This window comes from Protopterus annectens, chromosome 9.part0 (genome assembly GCF_019279795.1).
Source record: "Protopterus annectens isolate FY-2018-M chromosome 9.part0, PAN1.0, whole genome shotgun sequence".
Taxonomy (NCBI): Eukaryota; Metazoa; Chordata; order Ceratodontiformes; family Protopteridae; genus Protopterus; species Protopterus annectens.
The window spans coordinates 66,079,349-66,099,088 of record NC_056743.1 but is presented as its reverse complement, the minus strand read 5'-3'; the positions used below and the strand labels follow the sequence as shown (position 1 = coordinate 66,099,088).

At 40.3% G+C, this 19,740-nt stretch overlaps 1 protein-coding gene across 1 annotated transcript in view; it reads left to right on the top strand.

The window, feature by feature from the left end:
* CD82 (CD82 molecule) overlaps positions 1-19,740 on the top strand; it is a 1,552,457-nt gene that overhangs the window by 703,098 nt on the left and 829,619 nt on the right. The window lies entirely within an intron of this gene.

Sequence of the window (19,740 nt, the reverse complement as noted above, 5' to 3'; positions counted from 1 at the left end):
TCGTCAGTGAACAGCTCATCATTGTGTAACAACTTATGGATATGATAATGTAAGTGTCACACAAGTCTTCCATTCACATAGTTGTGGGCCAGCAACGTTATGTCATTAATGACATTTTGCTAATCCTTGTCTCTGTTGCTGCCATGTTCTTTAAATAACAAAACGCAACTGTTTAACATCTCTCAAAGAAGTAAATAAGAAAAAAAAACAATAATAGCACAAACCAATTGAAACGGTTGCCAAAAAGTAGTGTTGTCAACCTGTAACACGTCCTTATAGTTCAACAAATCAAAGGGAAGTATTCTGTCAATCAACCAATCCCCACAGGACAATAAAAACTAAGACTGCTGGTTCTAAAACCACAATAATGCTGAAAGCATCAAGGAAATCAACCATGTACCTAGATGACCAGTAGACCATAACTGTACGTAAACCAATCAAATCAGAAAGCTGGTACTGTTATCCAGTAAAGTGGATCGTATCCTTCACCAATCAATAAAGGCATTTTCATTTATTGACCAATCAAAAAGGCCAAAAGCATTGACCTGCAATAACTTTTTTAGGCTTGTATTTAACAACAGAAACCTGTTGCATTATCCAAGGCAACTAACTTACTAAAAACAACTTTGCAGTAAGCATTGGCTTTGACAACCAACACTGAACTAAAATTAGTGCAGATTGTAAACAAAAATACAGCGCTTCAACCTGTTAAAAATTAACTCATCTAGACAAGTAAAGCGTGATTTTATGCATACAACTAAAATAACCAGTTGTATTTTTTAGACCGAAAAGACCAACATTAAACTGAGATTAATGGCGGTCATAAGCAAAGATGTGGTGCTTCTACCTAATGTTGAGAATCAACTCATCTAGCCAAATCAAGTGTGCTTTTATGTGCACAACTAAAATCACGAATTATGATGTCTGTTGGAGAAAAAACAATATTATTCACCTATAAACCATCACTAGGCTTCAACCAATCAAAAGAGACTATTCCACCAGTTGTTGAATCATACTAAAGCAACAGCGACTGGCTTCTAAGCAGTAGCAATGTTTGAATCATCTCAAAATCAACTTTGTATGTAAATCATTTAAACCAAATACCATCAAAGGTGGCCATCAATTTCCAACCCAGGGACAATACTAGGGCACGGGCAAAAACGTTTGGCTGCACACAAACCAGTCGACATTACCTGTTGGTTTGTGTCTTATATTTAGTGTCATACAAGGGACATATTTTTCATGGTGAGCCCCTTCATTTTTCTTTTTAGCTTTAATTTTGGGATAGAGTAGATTACTTAATTTGTCATCTATGTTGAATATGTCCGTGTAGCAGAAGAGGATTGCAGATTTGTCCTTGTATCCAGTCCCACTAGATTATCAGCATGGCTGTCTTAGATCAAACTTGACTGGTTCTAGAATACGTTTATATATGGACAGAAGACTGATTCATTCTTGAGTTTCTCAGTATTATGGAGGGACTTGTTCAGGAGATTTATACTGTTGTTCATTTTAGAGATCATAGTGTATACAGTGTTCTCGTTAGTGTTCATATTGAACTTGGAGGTGGATCCAGTTTCTTGGTCCAACCACTATCCGAGCCACTTTTCTTGAGTGCTTCCGTGGTTTGGTCACCAATTGTTGAGCTGGCACACACTCTAGGCGTATGTTATATATAATTCAGTACATGATGCTACTGATGTGATTTTGTAGTCAGACTTTTACCAGTGATGTTGTTCAGCTTGGCCTTTTTTGCCTCTGGCCTACGGAATTTTGTTATGATCATAACCTTGTGCAATTGGAGGGGGGATGGAGCACCTTCTTGAGATTAGCTTTTTTGGGGGTGTAAATTACTTTCTCTGCCACATGGAAATCTCCAAAGGGAAGGTATCATTTTTATCACAGATGATTTTCACTGCATCATAACATCAGTTGCACATTTTTGAGAGGTTGAGAATTTGTCTACTTAAAAATCTTTTTCAACATGTTATAATGGCTAAGGTGCTTATCTTATAGATGCAAGGTGAAGGGTTTGATTCTCACATGGGTAACTGCTAGGCTTAAAATGGCCCACAAGGGCAGTCAGCCTATTACTAATCTATCACCCGGTGAACTTTATATCAGCTGTGAGGTGGCTTTCTTCCCCAGGTGGCCCCCACTGAGCATGGGAGTGTCATCTAAGAGGTTCTTGTTGTTTTTTTTATTATTTATTTTCTTTTGCTGATCTCCGATGTTATATTTAAATTAAATATTTGTTAAGTTTATTCTTCGCCTGTTAAAATACAGCTATTCTGAATGCATAGCCTAGACTTCTTGTGTGCATTTGGAATAGCTGTGTTATGGTGTTTGATTTTCATTTGGAAGAAAATAGTCACTGTGCATTGTTAAATGAGAAGGCAAGTAGCATAACATAAAAACAGCGTCACACAATGAACACTCCACAGCTAAAATATTTACTGTTATTGGAGTGTTTGTTGTGTGACCTGGCTTTACACGTTCTTTGTTTTCGTTTCCTGACCTGCCATTTCAGACTTCCTCCAAATAAACCTGTCCACTGAATCCTGTCGTCATGCTGCTAAGTGTAACAAGAAGATACCATGAATGCACTGGAGTAGCATGCAGTGAGTACAGTGAAATGCATCTTGGTTTTATTTTTATTTTGCTCCAGTTGCTTTATGATTTTATTTGTGATGAGCATCTTATTCACCAGAAGGATGCAACTCCTACAGCCCATTATCTGGCAATGTCACTAGGCAAGTAAAATATTTGGACTTTATCTTTAAGTCTTTCCTGATATTCTAAAAGAAATTCCTTGGACAGAAGAAAAAGCACAGGAGCTGACTAAGAAGGATTAACCAGGACTTGAAAGACTGCTGTTGGAAGAAAGATATCAGAAAGACCAGCAACACTGTGAAATTAGTGAGATAATGTGAGACTAAAGCATCAATGCCATTGGATATAGGAAGAGACATGCAAAATGTGGCTTTGCCACAAGAAAGACTGGAATTTAGTTCACTCTATTAAACTGCTAGGTGAACTGTAAATCATACACCCCACTTTATCATTAATGTGTCGAAGAACACTCTAGAGAATGAAGAAGTAATTGTAGGTAAATAGTTTTGTTCGTAATAGTTATATATAAAAAAATGATATAAATTGCGTATTTTATTGTAAAGCAGTTTTATATAGTGTGCAGTCAGGAGTATTTTAAATGTGAGGTGGGTGAGTCTTATCCTTAATTATGTATGTTAAGTATATTAATGCAAGGAAGCATGTTTTCTTAGTTGTAAGGTATCCCAATTTTACAATATAAGTGTAATAAAGGCCATAAATAATTAAGTTAAAGTTAATATAATGTTATCTTAGTCTGCTGGGGCATGTACAAGTGTTGTTGATTGTTGTGTAGAATTAAGGCAATGTTTCCTTTTTTTTATAGAGGTAGATATCTAAATTAATATCCTTTGTTTAAGTTGTAGACCGTAACTTTCTTAAGCAAATAGATTTGAAAATAAAATGAAGAGCACAGAAATGGTAGCTATTTCTTGCATTCAGAAAGTCATTGGCTACCCTTTTTCCATTAGGAAAGGATTTCAGTGTGAGACAAGGCTATAGGTGCAAGAAGTTAGTCACGAGAAGCATGTACAGCATGTTCTGAGTGAAATTTACAGATACTTTTTTCATGCATCCTCAAAGTTACTTGTTTTTTTTTTTTTTTTTTAATTACCAAGTGCTTTTACTTGGAAAGAAAAAGTCTGCAGGTGGTTGTAATTAATCTTGAGAGGTCCTAACTTTGTCTACTGAATGTAGAGTACAAGTTACAGTGTAATTAACATTTAAAGATGCATTATTAAGCAGTTCAGTTCAGTGAAAAATAGTTTGAAATTGTGGTAAGTGAACAAGTAGTTGCTGCCTCAGCAACTTTAGTTTTTATTTTTTTTTAATGCATTTAATATAACATTGCATGATTTAGTTTTTAAAAGTTAGCTAGCACACTTTTTCTTATGACTAAAATTTAAAAGTTTACTGAAAGCATGAATGCTGTTTTTCTCAGCTGGGGTAGACTAGAGATCAGAAAAGAACAGATTGCAGTTCTTGTAAATAAGACCACAAGTTGTCACATGCATTTTAGAAGGTAGCACCTGTCGTTGCAGCTGTCATTTTGGGGCAACTGTTCATAACTGGAAGGGTAAACTTTTTTTTTTTTGAAAGTATGCATTGTTTTGTACATTTATTGCAAGTTAAAAAGGAATGATGTTTCTAAAAATCTATTTAGTTTTTTTGAGTGTTTTAATTGAAGCAAAAAGTGTTGAAAAATGTGACATGGATCCAAATGGAGATAAGAAGCAACTACATAATCTGTCATTCTGCCAAACATTAGTGTGTGCATGTAAGTTAAAATTTGGAAATGTATATTTAAAATATAGCATGCAATTTATATTAGGAAATGTTTATACTCCAGTAGGTTGGACTAATAGCTTTCTGTTATAATGGGAATTCTGTCCATATCGCTACGGAATGTAAATGGCCATACAGGTATAGAGAGAGCTGCAAAGATTATTGGATTATGTTAAGAAATGCATAATGCAGATAGCAGTGTTGCAGATTACACATTTGAATAGAAATAAACATGTAAGTTTGCCAAAGGAAGAATTTCAGGGTGGACATTAAGCAAGGGTATGAGGCAAAGGGAAATGGAGTAATAATACTGATTGCAGAAGGGATTCCAATAGTGATGGAAGAGGAAGAAAGACAATAAGTTTGTGCTAGCAGGGGAATATTTACATGGAGGAGGATTATGCCTACATAGATTATATTTCACTTAAGACTGCTGTCATGGAATTTAAGAGAAGCTTTGGGAGAAGTAATATGATTTCAATAAGGAATTGTGGATGGGGACTGGAATCTGATTTGCATTAGTGCAGGTGTATCAGGGGACCCAGAAAGGAGACTATAATGTAAAAAGAGGGTAAATTTCTGACAATAATGAGAATATTTGGTATGGAAGATATGAATTCAGTAGTAGAAACATAGAATTAGCATATTTCCCAAAGTACAATAACTGGGCTGTACTGGATGTTGGTTATATTTCACAGAAGAATGTTTAATTGAAGGCCTTGGCACACATTCAATAACTGTTTCAGATCATGTGCCAATGAAAACCAAGGTAAAAACACAAGTTTATGGCATAAAATGAGACACTGGAATTTTTCCATTTACCTGTTAAAAAGAGAGGCAGTTAAGGAATGGATAGTGGAAATGATTCAGGTGTTAATAAGGAAGATAGAAATTTATTCAGGAGGGATAAATCGTGAGTGTGACAAAGTAAAAATGAAGTGTAAAAACAAGGTAGAAATACAAGTGAAAGAGATGCAGAGAAAATTAATAGGAATTATTTAGAGGCCAGATAAAGGTTAAACTATTGTAAAATAAGGGAATCTCGCAGATCAGAAAAAAGAGCAGGTGAAGAATGCAAAAGGGAAAATAAGATAATTTGGGGGTAAAAAAAAGCTTAGAAATGTTGTTAAGCAACTGTTTATAACTCTAGTGCACAAACGTTTTGCACAGTGACTTAAGCAACTAAGGTAGAAAGAAAGGGTTGTTACAAATCTTCAGGAGCCTACAGAAAGAAAAATAACCAGACAGTAGCAGCATTAGAAATATGTACATTTTATGAAAATTTGTATAAAGCAGAGGAATATGGATAACAAGAAAAGGTGTAAATGGAAATGTTTATGGACGACTTAATTATGCCAAGGTAAGAAGAAAATAAGGCTAAGCAATAGCTAAGATAGAAAGAGATGAGAAAAAAATGTCTTTGTATAATCAACAGGGAAATCTCCAGAAACGGATGGCATGCCCACAGAAGTTTGGAAGTCGAGAGGGGAGAAAGTGATAGTAAAGGTTTGTTCAACTATATTAAAAAAAAGGTGTGGAGTGGATACCTGTATCTTGAAAGAAAGGTGGTGTGACTGTATTCATAGGTTACAAAAAAAGTTGGTGAAGAAAAGTACATTCATCCCTCCAAATAATGCTCAGGTGACCTTGTACGAACAAGCAGTTAGTAGAGATATATATGTGACCTACAATAGGATCATCAAAGGATTAGAACCATCATGTTTGCACCATGACAACTTAACCAAGAAAGAAAGGAGAATATTATTGGATATCATGTCTAATAATGAAATTAGAATAATGAAACCCGATAAGGGAGGGGGGATTATGATAACATATACTAGTGAGTATCAACAAAAAATCCATGAAATATTATTTGAATCAGGAAATTATGAAGCCATTTCTAGGAACCAAATTAACATAGGACATAGACGGATAGATTTGATTATAGAGGAGTATCTACTGGACAATAGAATTAATGAAGACATATATAATTTTTTGAGGAATGAATATCCCATACTAGCCCACATTATAGGGATCCCGAAGATACACAAAAATGTACAGGAGCCACCATATAGACCTGTTATCTCTGGTTCCAAGGCAAAAACATTCAATTTGGGAGTAGTAGTGGACTATTGGACCAAACACATCTATGATAAAGTCCCGCATCTTCTTAAGGATTCGTGGAATTTATTAAATATGTTAAAACATGATATATGGGACGAAGACATTACTTTCATCACGATAGATGTTAAAGATCTTTTTTCGTGTATCCCTAGGGATATAGGCCTGGAATTTTTTAGTAAGAGCTTGACAAAATATTCAGCATGTACATGGGATAAAATTCAATTGATTATCAGCATGATGGAAGTTATTTTGGATTATAATTACATCGAATTCCTTGGAGAAACATTCAGACAGACCAGGGGAGTTGCAATGGGTGCATCATGTGCACCTATTTTCGCAAATATGGTCATGCTCGAATGGGAGAATCAATTTATATTCACCAGTGCATACTTCAAACGCATGTCCATGTACACACGCTTTTTGGATGACATATTAATAGTATGGAAGGGGGAAACTGAGAGTATCCAGGAATTTATCAATTACATTAATAATACTACGGATTTTTTGAAATTCACCCACACCATTGAGAAAAAGGGCATAGCATATTTAGATGCCTTCATTGGCTCTGATAATAAAGGATTCTTTTCGCAATTATACAGAAAACCCACATATTCCAACGACTACATTCAATATGGGAGTAGCCATCCACCCCACATGTTTAAGAACATAGTTAAAGGCCAATGTGTTAGGGCTGCTAGGATGTCCTCTACCAGAGAATCTATGGTTAAAGAATTGAGTATAATACAAAGACTATTTGAGGAAAGAGGATATCCTAGGGAAATGGTTACGGATGTAACCAATTATGTTAATTCTGAATGGGGAAAGAAATTTAAACCTTTATTAGGACAAAGTGAAATGAAAAAAGAACCAAAAGAAATTTTTAACAGACGGGTATGTGTAGTGATGTACAATCCATTCGCCAGTGTGATTAAGGAAATATTATACCGACATTGGCATTCTCTGAATTTAGACGAGGAAGACATGAACATAATAGGAAAAACACCGAGTATTACATTTAAAACTAGCTGTAATATTAAAAGAATGATAGAAAACAGGAATAATTATAAAATTACAAAGAATTGTGATAAATCTAAGGGTACAGTGAAGTGTGGGATGTGTAAGCAATGCCCATTGATTAACGAACAGCGGTGTGTAAAATTAAAAAACAGTATACACAGTAAATGTATATTTAAAAAGGGAAATTGTAACAGTCAAGGGATAGTGTACTTGGCGACCTGCATCATGTGCGACGCATATTATGTAGGCAAAACAGAAAGAAAGTTCAAGACAAGGATCTATGAACATACATACAAGATGAAAAAAGGTGATTTAAACAATGCCTTGAGTAAACATATGACAGTAAAGGGGAAGAAACATGAGTTTAAGTTTGCCATTCTGGATCAAGTAGAGAAGATGGTAGGAAGTGGTAATTGGAAAGCTAAGTTAGGGGCTTTGGAAAGTAGATGGCAAATACTCTTAGATGCTACTACATACCCAGGCATTAACGATTTCATCAGCATTAAGCCTTTTTTGATTTTGGGATGCCCTTAAAACGCCCACACATGTCAATGTTGATCCCTACATTATTGTTGTTTATTGTTTATTGTTTATTGCCATTATTCGTATATATTCATTCTTTCCATTTAGTATCTCACCTTCATACATTTTTAATACTGTTTACATGTGGTTTTAAGATTCACGTATGAATATAAATCTATGAAATATATTCATTTATATATATTTTTTATATATATATATATAATAAGCAACAGTTTTTAACTTTTTACAACATTCTGAGATTTTATAAGTTCATTAAGTATATTATATGTATGTTAGTCTTTTGCACATTGGGGAATTTGCATGTAAATAAATGTAAATATATGAGGAGAGGAAAGTGCTGCTGGTGAAATATACATACATTTACCAATTTAGGATATGGCGCCAAAAAATTGGATATATAAACTGATGAGAGTGAATAAAAAATGGTTCTGAAGAAATCTGCACTTGTCAGATGAAAGCGCTAAACCATCTGTTACAATTCGTGTTCGCATACACTGTGTTGGATATTGTATCTGTGCTGTGTGAATAAATTGAAGATTTGCGAACAACTTTCCAGAGATTGCTCTTGTTTCCACACGAGTGCGTGGTATTGGATTATATCTTTTACCTGTATTCATAGGTTCATAGGAGGTTACTAAGCTAATGGCCATAGAACCCTTACTAGCCTAGCCAAAATAATCCTAATTTGCCCCAGTTGTCAGTGGTTGGGTAAGTGAAGTTCGCAGAGGTAAGGGTCTGTGGTAGTTAATACCATCTTCCTCTGTCCAGAAGGGACATGGGCACCGCCCCAGGAGAAAATTTGTGGTGAACTATCCATTGATCTAGGTTGTGGTTGAAGAGGGTCAGGGAGGGGCTCTGTTTCACATGAATTGGAAGGTTGTTCCAGAGAAGTGGCAGTCTCTGGGACATGCATCTATCTGTGCAGCATGGCCCCTGTTCATGTCAGTGGCTAGGTTAAGATCTCTGGAGTGAGTGATCCTCCTGTAGTTTGATTTACAAATATATAGCATTTCCATCGGGGCTGGGTCAGAGACTGTCCTGTAAGCCAGGCACAGATCACCCTTTTGCAGGAGACAGAGTACAATGACAGGGCTTTCAATCTTTCCACATAAGACTTGTTTTGTGTACCCTCTAATTTCTTGGTGAGAAACCTTTGTGGTCTCCAGTTGTTGCAAGTATCTGGTGAGTTGCATGCAAACCGAATACTCCTGACATAGCTTTATATTTTCACTCTGGCTATCTGATCAATAAAAAAGAATCTGCTGCCATGGATTTGAACTTTCCCAATGTCTCTGTTACCAGCTTGGTGGATATGGGTATCCTGAGGCAGTGTACAAATTGGCTCATGTTTATTGACAACCTGTTAATTGTTAAAGTGGTATGGTATGTGAGAGATGTATTTACACTGTCACCGGAGGCAAAGCTCTCACATAAAAGTACTCCTAATGTCAATAAGGTTATCAGTAGTACACGCGCTGCACCCATCATGCACAGTTCAAAGCAGACAAATAGATCCACATATGCTGAGGCACTTAAATGTAACCTTCCTAACGACAAAGACCTCCTAGACAAAGTACACATAACAAATACCCTCAACAGCCCCAAATATACTCTTTCAAAACAACACCCACATCAGCACATAGAGCCACAGCTCATGGAGCCTCTATCTGTAAGCCCATAAGGCAAGCCACCATGTAGTCCAGCATTCTGGTCATTGGAAACTCCATTGTGAGGTACACTGATGCCCTTCTCACCAGGCTAATTAAGGAGAAAATCACTGTCAGTTGCTTATCAGGGGCTAGGATCCACCACATTACACGCACTCAGGTCAGTGAACCATAAGTACCAGTATAACTCGGTCATACTCCATGTGGGAGTAAATGACCTGAGACGTACCTCCCTAGACTATATGAAGAGACACATCAATAGAGTTCTCAGAATTTGTCTCAGGCTGCTACGAGCTTAGCATTGAGTAGCATTTTATCTTCTCCAAGGATGATGCCACAATGCAAACAAAAGATGATTGACTTTAATAATTGCTTTAGTTTCTGGTGTCATTCTAAGGGGATACAATATTGGAAGGAGATGGTCAACAGAACACGCTTTGCTAGGGATGGTCTGCACCTCTCCCCTCTAGGCTTTCGAATATTAGCTAAAACATTGTCTTCCCCCATAGTGCCTTTTTTAGGGAATGCCAAACTGAAAGTACTTCCGACATAGCAAATCAAAACCAAGAAAATCTAAAGGTATTACTGCTTAATGCTAGGAGTCTAAACAAAAAAACTCCACTGCCTAGAAGATCTCTTCACCTTAGAGAATGCTGATGTCCATGCGGTCACTGAGACATGGTTTAAAGCCACAGAGAGCACACCAACAGTGCAAGGTTGTAATGCCTTCCACACATTTAGACCAGCTACTACACAGACAGAGACTAAAAATGGAGGTGTCTGCATTTACATCAAAAAGTAAATGTACTCAGGTTGACAACAGTCTCACATTTGACCATCATGTAGTGGCAGTGGTCAGAAAAGCCTTTTACTTTGTTAATCTCATAAGTAAAGGGACTGCATCCAGAAAAAAGGTTATTATTTCTCTGTACTCCTCCCTCATTAGGCCAGCAATTGAGTGCAATGCCCCATTTGGAATGTACCTCTCCAAACACCTGCACCAACTGGAAAGGTCACAGAAATACCTCACAAAGAGAATCCATGGCCACCAACACCTGTCCTATGCAGACAGGCTCAAATCGCTGTTACTCTACTCTGTATTATACAGATTGCTCAGAGGTGATATGTGTTTCACCTACAAGGCAGTTTCAGACCCTGCCCTACTAGAGATGTTCCATATCCATAATTCTAACTCCTCGTGCATTACCCACTAGAAAGGTCTAAATTTAATATGAGACATCAACAAATCCTGCTGGAGAGACAGGTTTGTTTCCCAGAGGCTGCCCCATCTCTGGAATAGACTTCCCATACACGTCAAACAGAGTCCTCACTGATCCTCTTAAAGTGCAACCTCGGTGAGTGGATGGGAAACCACAAATTTTTCCCAGGGGTTCCACCTGTGTCCCTCATTGACAGGGGTGACAGGTGCTGACTAAGGTTTCTTTTTTGGGGGGGTTAAACTCTTGGCTAGACTTGTAAAGGCCTCGGGGCCATTAGCCTAGTAATCTCCTGTGATCCTATATACCTGAAGGCTGTTCAAACAGGACAATGCACTTGAGCTGCTCCATGTTCAAATCACCAGAGGCAGAATCCAATTTCATTTCCTTTCCTTGCCAGCTATAGGTTCCCCTTTGTGACCCAGGAAACCCATACCATGTATTCAAACTTATTAGAAACACTAACCATCTAACCCAATACCATGTTCATGGGTGACTTCATTTACCCCACTATTAACTGGGAATCCTGTAGGACACCAGATGCACAATTGTAAACACACACTCCCTGAACCAGATAGTAAATACACCAACCAGCGGTGCAGCCATACTGGATTTGTTCCTCACTAATATGGGAGAGTGATGCACCCCACTGTAATATCTTCCCTGGTAAGATCAGACCACAAAATGGTGGTCTTTGAAGTAAAAATAAACTTGGACCCTCAGCTAAACCTTGAATATTCAGGAACTACTCTAAGGCTAACCTCCTGCTACTAAGTGTTAACCTGACAAAATTTCAAGCCCCCATAAACCCTGAGAACACTGCTGCCTATGCAGAACTTTTTACAGAAACCCTGTGCAAGCATAGAGACAGCTGTGCCCACCAGAAGAAGTACAGAACTAACTCAAAAAAAAAAAAGCCACCCCGGTGGAGTTAAAAAATCAACAGGCAGTATAACAGAAGGAAGAAACTTATGGCAAAAATTAGGAGGTGCAGCACCCAGCAGGATAGAAGCAGTCTCATCAAACTATAGTCTACCAAAGCCAAATTTGTGGTGAATCTGGCTCTCAGACCAAGGACAATCACAAGGCATTCTTTAGCTATTTCTGCAACCTCAGAGGCAATACAGAACTGTGAGTGCAGAGCTCATTGTAAATGAAGCCACCTATACTGAGCCAAAATATATGTCAAGCCTACTGGCCAAAAAATTCAGCTCCAACTTTACTCCAGTCTCCCCCTCAAACATATCTTAGGAAATACCATCTAATATAACTCCCCCTACTGTCACTAGGGAACAAGTCCTCAATGCTCTCTCTAAGGCCAAGAACACTGCATCAATGGGCCTAGGCAATATCCCAGTATTCCTTCTAAATAGCATGAAACATGACCTGTCAGGGCCTCTGAAATTGCTGTTTAACTGTAAACTGCCTCCAAATGGGCTTTGTGCCCCATGAATGGAGAACAGCAACAGTCATCCCTCTGCACAAAGGTGGGCCATCTACAGATCCTGGAAACTACAGACCCATAAGTCTCACTAGTCTTTATGTAAAGCCATGAAAAAAAATTAATGGAAGTGATCAATAGTGATATAGTAACCCTCCAGACACTGAACCAAAGCCAGTTTGGTTTAATCAGGGGCAGATCTTGACTACTCAACATGATGGACTTCTTTGAGAAGGTCACCAAAACAATGGATGAGGGCAGAATGGTTCACATTACCTACCTTGACCTGGCCAAAGCATTTGACAATATTCCACTCTGTCATTGTTGATTAAAAAGGTTAGGTACAAATTAATGTCACCCAGTGGATAGCCAGCTTGCTCACAGACAAGACCCAGACATTAGAATTGGGGGGTTCCACCTCTAGAAAGAGGCCAGTCACAAGTGGAGTCTCTCAAGGATAAGTCCTTGGACCACTCCTTTTTGGCATTTACTTTTCAGAAGTCAAGGCCAATGTCAGTTGTCTCTGGCTGACTAAATTTGCAGATTGCAAATTAGGAGCTGTCATTGAATCCCACACTGACACAAATGTTCTCCAGGAGGGGCTGACGCAGACAAACAACCAGTGTCACAGCCATGGAGTAAAACTAAATGCCAAGAAATCCATAATAGTAGCATTTGGGAAGTCATCAACCCCTGGTAACTGTCGTATTGTCAACACACCGCTTAAAGTTGACCCAGTAGTCAGGGACTTAGGAGCAAACATAGACAGTAATCTAGCCTTTGACCATCACATGTCTACAGTATTGAGGAAATCCTTCTATGTTGCGCAATTTATAAACAAATGTATGGCATCCAAGTCCAAAGAAGTCATTGTTCCACTGTATTCCGCATTCATCAGACCTATCATTGAGTGCAATGTCCCCTTTGGTATGTACCTAACCAGGCATATCCAACAATTTTTACGTCTACAGAGGTTTCTCACTAAAAGAATACTGGGCTTAAGTAAAATGTCCTATGCAGACCAACTCAAGGCTTTATTTCTGTATTCTGTCTCCTACAGGCTTTTGAGGAGAGATCTATGCCTGACACACGGCATTGTCAGACCTCACTCTGATGGACCTCTTGCATGTCTGCAAAACAAACAGTACTAGAATTACCCATTCTAAAGACTTTAAACCTTGTCTGTGATATACATAGGAACTGCTGGAGAGACAGGTATGTATTCAAGGGATTACCCTGTCTCTGGAACAGTCTCCCCATCCATATGAAGCAGAGTTCCTCCCTAACTCAATTCAAGTGCAACCTGGACAGTTGGATGGGGAACAGGAAATTCGTCCCTGGGTTTGGCACTTATGTCTCTAATGGACACAGACAATCCGTAAATGTTTCATCTCCCAAGCCCCTGCTTACACTTAACAAGGGTATCAGAACTTGTCAGAGATTTGGGATGGGTGGCTAGGCTTAAGGCCCTTGTGGTTGTTATCCTAGTAAACACCTATGGCCCTATAAGGGAGCATTGTACTCGATTATTGGTCTGATGAGGGTCGAGTATAATGGAATTATAACATCCTTGGATCTAGATGTGCTACCTTTACTTAGATGTGCCACACAGAGGGATTTCCTTACTACTGTGGATACATGGTGGTCATAGTTCAGACTGCTATCAGTCTGAGATCACATACCTCTGGGTCTACACTTGGGGTGCTGTCTATAATTTAATTAGCAGGGATGTCCGCTTTCCCAGACGGAATAATAATGCATTTGTTTGCATTTAGCTTTAATCCATGGCTTTGACACCAGTCATTTGTCTGCGTTAAGTCACAGAGGATCCAAGTTTGCCTGAACTTCTGAGAAATAAATTTCAAACAGTAAAGGGTCCAGCAGTAGCTGCGGTGGTGCAACTGTTAGCATTGTCGCCTCCTAGCAAGAGATTCTCCTGTTTGATTCTTGGATGGAGCACCTTCTGTTTGGAGTCTGCATGTCCTCCCTGCAATTGAGTGATGTCTAAAGACATGCAGGTAGGTGCATGCCTGAAAGGGTGTGCCGCCTTTGAAGGTTGGGCGTCAGGCTGGCAACTTGACACCATAAAAATCCAGTGCCAATCATTAGCGGACCAGAGTTTCACTGTGGCGACCCCTAACTGGGAAAAGCTGAAAGGTATATATTAAAGGGCCCAGCACAGAACCCTGTGATATGCCACTGGTGACTGGTCTTTTGTAAAGGTGAAGCCACCCACTTTGACGGTATGTGTCCTATTTGTGAGCCAGTTGGCTACCCATCTGGTAATGTAGGGCTTAATTCCCAGTTTGGAGAGTTTCTCAATAATGCTTGAGGGGGATTGTGCCAAATGCCTTGGCAAGGTCAAGGTAGGTGGTATAAGTCTTTCCCTCATCCAAGGGCTTGGGGACTTTCTCGAAGTCAGCCATGTTTAACAGGAATGGTCTACTTTTAATAAATCTGAACTGGGTTGAGTCCAGAGTTTGAAGATTACCTATGTCCTTGTTGATAAGGTCCATAATGATTCTTTCCATGGCCTTGCAGATGAAGCTAGTCAAGCTTATGGGCCTATAATTCCCAGGGTTGGTTGATGGTCCCTCTTTGTGTAGAGGGGTTACTGCTGCTGACCTCCAGTCTACCGAAACATAGCCAGTTCTTAGGCTGTGGTTAAACAGGGATCTAAGTGAGTCTGCTAGGCCATATTTTAAGATGTTCTTCATGTTTCACTGTTGCAGTCATTACATTTAGGTAATCCTGCTGGCAGGTTGCCCTCAGCCGGCCTGAATTCCAAAGTTTTGGGTCCTGCATCGGCTGCTGTCGCCCCTTCCCTGACGTCAGGTCGTCAGGGGTTTAAAAGAAGCACCCGATGCCATTTTCCTCAGTCTTTCTTGCCGCGTGGTGCCTGAAGCAGTAGCAGTTCGCAAGTGCCGGTCAGCCGACTCCTGAGATTTTCTTGTTTGAGTTTCAGATCCGAAGTCTTCAATAAAGCTAAGTACCCCATTGGGGAAAATTTTTTCTTGCTCCAGACCGATGTCAGAAAAAGTTCATAATTGTATTTCTTGTGGAAAGCAAATACTTCATAAGGATTTTCATTCTTACTGTATTCCTTGCCTAGGCCCTGATCACAATGATGTTCGTGTTTCACTGTTGCAGTCATCACTGTAGGGTTCTTCCTGCCGGCAGGCAGCCCTCGGTCGGCCAGAATCCCAAAGTCTGGGTCCGGCGCCGGCTGTGTACTTGCCCTCTCTGACGTCGGAGCGCCAGGGGTACAAAGCTCCCAGCCGACACCATGTTCTCCAGTCTTTCTTGCTGCATGGTGGAAGCAGTTCGCAAGTGCCGGTCGGCTGACTCCTGTTATTTTTGGTGCTTCATACTGAAGACATCGTCTTTTCAAAGCTAAGTACCCCGTTGGGGAAATTTTTTTCTTGCCCCAGACCGATGTCAGAAAAGTTAATAATTGTATTTCATGTGGGAAGCAAATACCTCATAAGGATTTTCACTCTTACTGTATCCCTTATCTAGGCCCTGACCACGACGTAGCTAGTTGTCGGTTTTGTGCTGGATTTAATCAACGTACTATTAAACGGAGATACGATTTTGCCTTTCATTACTTTGGAAGGCGATTTAATTATAACATGTCGTCGGACACGTTTCTGACTATCGGAGTTCATAAAAGGCACAAGGATAAGGATAGGCCTCCGAGGTCCAAATCAGACAGTTTACAATCAGAGCCAGCTGCTGGTTCGGCTGTCGTCCATGAGGTGCTTTCGCAGCCCCTGTCGTCGGCCATTACAGAACCGCTTGCCAAAACGGACTCCCATGAGAAGCCAACTAGGCCTTTGAATACTCCAGGTGCAGGACCTTTGGATAATGCTCCCTCAGATGGGTCCAGAGCCGCTGTGCAGGTACCGGCTTCAGAGGGGGTTTTCAGGCCTATGCAGCTTCAGGCAAAGGCAAAGACTCCTTCTAAAACAAAGACTCAAGTCCAGACCTCCTGTGAACCGGGTCCTAAATCTCAAAAACAAACGCTTAAAATGGCGGAGGACTTGCTAACTATGATTAGGGGTTCACATCCCCCTCCTGACAAAAGGCCAAGACAAGAATTGGATTATGAATCCTCTGATCAGACATCTATCTGTTCAGTGTCTTCCTCTGAACAGGATTATACTTTCCCTCCTTATGAGGATTCTGATGCTGAGGAATCCATTCCTTCAGCTTCTCCTCCTGAGGATTATTCTTTTGGGAAAACTTTACATGACATGAGGGAACATTTTCACTGGGAAGGCCAGGAGTACTCTGAATCTAAGAGAAGGCTTAGGGATTTCCTTCTTCCCCAGCACAGACCCCTGGCTATTCCTCCTTTTTTGGATATTGTGGATGATGTCTTTTCTGAGTCTAATTTAACTCCTGACTCCTTTCCTCCGGCCCCTGCTAAGCCTGATAGATATTATAGAGTCCCTGACTCACACCAGTTTCTTTATAAAAATCCTACTGCTGATCCAGAAACCATTTCTCAGGGTCCTAAGGGTGTTAAGGCCGCCACTGCTAAGAACGCTATTCCGTCAGATAAGGATTCTTGAGCTTTGGAGAGATGGGGCAAAAAAGTCTACACTTCTGCTAGTTTATCTATTAGGGCTTTAAATTGTCAATTTCATATGTTGAAATATCAGCAATACCTTTTGTCTGTTATGAAAGAAAAACTGGGTACCATTTCTGCATGTGCAGACAATAAGGAATTACATGATTTGATGCATGCTACTGAGTAGGTGAGAAAACATAACTTACACTGTGGTTTTGATGCTTTGGAGGTCTCTTGCAGGGCGGCTGCCTGATCAAGTGAAAGCAAACTTACTGGATGCTCCTGTTCAACATAATGTTTTGTTTGGGTCTAAGGTTGAAGAGTTTATAAAGAAAATGGAGGATAAGGCAAAATCCATGCAAACAGTTAAGGATTTCTTACAAGTTCAGCCTCCTAGATTTAGCAGAAATTGTCCAGCTAAAAATTGGTCCTTTCCCAGCTCAGACGGGCCACAAAGGGGTAGATATAGGTGCCCCAGAGTGAGGGCCCAAGCACAGACCTCTTGTATACCTAGACAGTGGAGTGCTTCCACCCCCAGGGGTGGAGAAGATAGGTCTCAACCTTACAGGAAACGGGCTCAATGACTCCCCCTGCGTGGCTCCAGGAACCTCTCTCCTGGAAGCTCCTCTGGGAAGAAAACTTTCTCTCTCTCACCGAAATTGGACTTGCATAACCCAAAGCAAGTGGGTTCTGGATGTAGTTTTAAGAGGTTACAAATTCCACTTTCACACCTTACCAAAACCAAACGGATGGCCAGACCTACCAAAAACTCAATGGGCAGAGGCATTAAAATAGGTGATGTCCCTCATGGCTATGAGGGCCATAGAACTGGTTCCAAATTCAGAGACGGGACAAGGCTTTTATTCAAGACTCTTTCTAGTTCCCAGAAAGCAAAATACTTGGAGACGCATCCTGGATCTGTCAGTCTTAAACACTTTCCTGGATATACCAAAGTTCAAGATGCTTACTCTGTAGCAGCTCCTGCCAATGTTGAGCAAAAATGCATGGATGGTGACATTGGATTTAAAGGAGGCTTACCTACACATTCCTATCAGACAGGAGTGCAGAAGATACCTCAGGTTCAAGGCAGGCCCGAAACATTACCAATTCTCTGCGTTGCCCTTTGGCTTGTCTACTGCGCCCAGGGTCTTTACCAAGTGCCTGGCAGCAGTAGTAGCTTACTGCAGACTCAAGGGAATTCAAATTTACCCTTATCTGGACGACTGCCTTATTCAAGCAGACAGCAAGGGCATTTTACTCCAGCACCTGGAATTTGTTCAGAATCTACTCAAGTACTTGGGATTCACTGTGAACGTAAAAAAGTCAAATTTGACACCCACTCAACAGATAACTTTCCTGGGTGCTCTTTTAGACACAACAACCCAGATGGCATTCCTGACATCAGAAAAACAACTACAGCTGGCTTCAACTTTCAAAAGCCTGGCGTTAATGTCTCCGCTAACTGCAAGGAAATTCCTGCAGACTTTGGGTTACATGGCTTCCTGCATCCTACTCGTACCATATGCAAGACTGCATATGAGGAAGATACAATGGTACCTAAAAAGCGTATGGTCCCAGCATTGTCACAGTCTGGAAACAGTGATTGCTGTCTTGCCTTGCCTGCAAAAGGAATTCCATTGGTGGGCCATGGCATGTCTTCAAAACAAAGGGAAAGCCTTCAGTCTACCTCCAGCCTACCAAGTGACAACCACGGACGCCTCGGATTATGCATGGGGAGCCCACTTGCAGGGGAAAGGCCTGCAAGGTTTTTGGAGAGGGGATCAGAAGCATCTACATATCAATTTAAAAGAGATGTTAGCTGTGCAGAATGCACTCTTGGCTTTCAGGGATCTTTTACAGCCAGGGCAGCTTCTGATACGGACAGACAACACCACAGTTATGTGGTACATAAACAAGCAAGGGGGTTCACACTCCTACCCCCTTTGCAGACTAGCCATGACTCTATGGAACACAGCACTAGCTTGCAAATTGGACCTACAAGCTCAATTCCTGCCAGGGAAACAAAACGCTCTGGCAGACAGCCTGAGCAGGAACCTATCAGACCCACACGAGTGGATGCTGGACACCCAAATATTCAAGATGATTACAGAAGCCTGGGGCTGCCCGGACATGGATCTATTTGCATCTCCCCACAACTACCAGTTACAGACTTTTTGCACAAGGACATATCACAAGCTACCATGGAAAGTGGATGCTTTCTCATTCAGTTGGAGGAACCTCTCGGGGTATGCCTTTCCACCACTACCTCTTCTACCAAGGGTGTTATTAAAAATAAAACTGGACAAACCAAAGCTTATCTTACTAGCCCCGAATTGGCCTCAACAATTTTGGTACTCAACACTGATAAATCTATCCCAGGAACCTCCTTGGATTCTACCTCAGATTCCAAATCTTTTGTCTCAACATCAGGGCCAGGTCCTGCACTCTCATATCAAAACTCTCAGCCTGGCAGCCTGGCGTATTCAGGGCCTATGATTAATCCTGCCCTTGCCAAACAGGTCATGGATGTTATCCTAGAAGCTAGATGGCCTACCACTAGGAAATCTTATGAAGGTAAATGGAAGACATTTTGCACCTGGATGCATGCTCAGGAATCAGATCCTCACATTCCAAATATTCCATTGATTCTACATTACCTTACAGATATGTTGCATAAGGGTTTATCTTTTTCCTCCATAAAAATACATGCCTCAGCTATCTCTGCACATTATAATACAGATCCTCCAATTTTTTCACATT